This window comes from Salmo salar, unplaced genomic scaffold (assembly GCF_905237065.1).
Source record: "Salmo salar unplaced genomic scaffold, Ssal_v3.1, whole genome shotgun sequence".
Classification (NCBI taxonomy): Eukaryota; Metazoa; Chordata; class Actinopteri; order Salmoniformes; family Salmonidae; genus Salmo; species Salmo salar.
The window spans coordinates 172,501-175,000 of NW_025548960.1; the positions used below are offsets into that span (position 1 = coordinate 172,501).

The window sequence follows — 2,500 nt, forward strand, 5'->3', positions numbered from 1 at the left end:
CTGATGAAATAGTGCAAGAGCACACCCTCGTGGACAAAATGCTTACAGCACCTGGTATTCCCAGGCGGTCTCCCATCCAAGTACTAACCAGGCCCGACCCTGCTTAGCTTCCGAGATCAGAGAGATGGCGTACCCAGGCTGGTATGGCCGTAAGCGAGAAACAATCTCTTGCTACAACATATATAGTCAAAGTGAGTGTGATAAACAGACATTGCATTTTCACCAATTAGATAAGCAGCTTGAACTTTGTGTCACTGAAAAAGTAGAAGAAATTACAAACACTGTTCCCATCACTTTTTAGCACAGGTAGTTGGATAAAATACAAACTTTATTTCCTTTCATCATTTGAACAGGGCAAAGGAGCATAAAGCACACACAAGCTGCATTCAGCAAAAATATTCTTGTTTGTCTTATAAATACAAGGCAGATGCTAATTGAAAACACAAGGAAATTTGATCCTATTAAAAAGGCAGGAAGCTGCATTTAGTCAATTCATCATTAAATGCTTACTACAAGGCAGTGTTGCTGATGAAATAGTGCAAGAGCACACCCTCGTGGACAAAATGCTTAAAGCACCTGGTATTCCCAGGCGGTCTCCCATCCAAGTACTAACCAGACCAGACCCTGCTTAGCTTCCGAGATCAGACGAGATCGGGCGTACCCAGGCTGGTATGGCCGTAAGCGAGAAATAATCTCTTGCTACAACATATATAGTCAAAGTGAGTCTGATAAAACAGACATTTAGTCAATTCATCATTAAATGCTTACTACAAGGCAGTGTTGCTGATGAAATAGTGCAAGAGCACACCCTCGTGGACAAAATGCTTACAGCACCTGGTATTCCCAGGCGGTCTCCCATCCAAGTACTAACCAGGCCCGACCCTGCTTAGCTTCCGAGATCAGACGAGATCGGGCGTACCCAGGCTGACATGGCCGTAAGCGAGAAACAATCTTTTGCTACAACATATATAGTCAAAGTGAGTCTGATAAAACAGACATTTAGTCAATTCATCATTAAATGCTTACTACAAGGCAGTGTTGCTGATGAAATAGTGCAAGAGCACACCCTCGTGGACAAAATGCTTACAGCACCTGGTATTCCCAGGCGGTCTCCCATCCAAGTACTAACCAGGCCCGACCCTGCTTAGCTTCCGAGATCAGACGAGATCGGGCGTACCCAGGCTGGTATGGCCGTAAGCGAGAAACAATCTCTTGCTACAACATATATAGTCAAAGTGAGTCTGATAAAACAGACATTTAGTCAATTCATCATTAAATGCTTACTACAAGGCAGTGTTGCTGATGAAATAGTGCAAGAGCACACCCTCGTGGACAAAATGCTTACAGCACCTGGTATTCCCAGGCGGTCTCCCATCCAAGTACTAACCAGGCCCGACCCTGCTTAGCTTCCGAGATCAGACGAGATCGGGCGTACCCAGGCTGATATGGCCGTAAGCGAGAAACAATCTCTTGCTACAACATATATAGTCAAAGTGAGTCTGATAAAACAGACATTTAGTCAATTCATCATTAAATGCTTACTACAAGGCAGTGTTGCTGATGAAATAGTGCAAGAGCACACCCTCGTGGACAAAATGCTTACAGCACCTGGTATTCCCAGGCGGTCTCCCATCCAAGTACTAACCAGGCCCGACCCTGCTTAGCTTCCGAGATCAGGCGTACCCAGGCTGATATGGCCGTAAGCGAGAAACAATCTCTTGCTACAACATATATAGTCAAAGTGAGTGTGATAAACAGACATTGCATTTTCACCAATTAGATAAGCAGCTTGAACTTTGTGTCACTGAAAAAGTAGAAGAAATTACAAACACTGTTCCCATCACTTTTTAGCACAGGTAGTTGGATAAAATACAAACTTTATTTCCTTTCATCATTTGAACAGGGCAAAGGAGCATAAAGCACACACAAGCTGCATTCAGCAAAAATATTCTTGTTTGTCTTATAAATACAAGGCAGATGCTAATTGAAAACACAAGGAAATTTGATCCTATTAAAAAGGCAGGAAGCTGCATTTAGTCAATTCATCATTAAATGCTTACTACAAGGCAGTGTTGCTGATGAAATAGTGCAAGGGCACACCCTCGTGGACAAAATGCTTAAAGCACCTGGTATTCCCAGGCGGTCTCCCATCCAAGTACTAACCAGACCAGACCCTGCTTAGCTTCCGAGATCAGACGAGATCGGGCGTACCCAGGCTGATATGGCCGTAAGCGAGAAATAATCTCTTGCTACAACATATATAGTCAAAGTGAGTCTGATAAAACAGACATTTAGTCAATTCATCATTAAATGCTTACTACAAGGCAGTGTTGCTGATGAAATAGTGCAAGAGCACACCCTCGTGGACAAAATGCTTACAGCACCTGGTATTCCCAGGCGGTCTCCCATCCAAGTACTAACCAGGCCCGACCCTGCTTAGCTTCCGAGATCAGACGAGATCGGGCGTACCCAGGCTGACATGGCCGTAAGCGAGAAACAA

The 2,500-nt window shown here is 44.2% G+C and overlaps 4 non-coding genes and 4 pseudogenes across 4 annotated transcripts; all 8 read right to left on the minus strand.

Annotated features, from left to right (window-relative positions):
* Positions 1 to 39: 39 nt before the first annotated feature.
* LOC123734568 (uncharacterized) lies at positions 40 to 155 on the minus strand (annotated as a pseudogene).
* A 409-nt stretch (positions 156 to 564) lies between these two features.
* On the minus strand, positions 565 to 683 carry LOC123734507 (uncharacterized; annotated as a pseudogene).
* A 139-nt stretch (positions 684 to 822) lies between these two features.
* On the minus strand, positions 823 to 941 carry LOC123734308 (5S ribosomal RNA). Its single transcript, XR_006764607.1, has one exon. It is a non-coding gene; the product is annotated as a 5S ribosomal RNA (ribosomal RNA).
* Positions 942 to 1,080: 139 nt separating this feature from the next.
* Positions 1,081 to 1,199, minus strand: LOC123734709 (5S ribosomal RNA). Its single transcript, XR_006764893.1, has one exon. It is a non-coding gene; the product is annotated as a 5S ribosomal RNA (ribosomal RNA).
* Positions 1,200 to 1,338: 139 nt separating this feature from the next.
* LOC123734985 (5S ribosomal RNA) lies at positions 1,339 to 1,457 on the minus strand. Its single transcript, XR_006765170.1, has one exon. It is a non-coding gene; the product is annotated as a 5S ribosomal RNA (ribosomal RNA).
* A 139-nt stretch (positions 1,458 to 1,596) lies between these two features.
* On the minus strand, positions 1,597 to 1,705 carry LOC123734560 (uncharacterized; annotated as a pseudogene).
* A 409-nt stretch (positions 1,706 to 2,114) lies between these two features.
* Positions 2,115 to 2,233, minus strand: LOC123734538 (uncharacterized; annotated as a pseudogene).
* A 139-nt stretch (positions 2,234 to 2,372) lies between these two features.
* Positions 2,373 to 2,491, minus strand: LOC123734309 (5S ribosomal RNA). The gene has a single exon (XR_006764608.1). It is a non-coding gene; the product is annotated as a 5S ribosomal RNA (ribosomal RNA).
* Between the last annotated feature and the right edge of the window lie 9 nt (positions 2,492 to 2,500).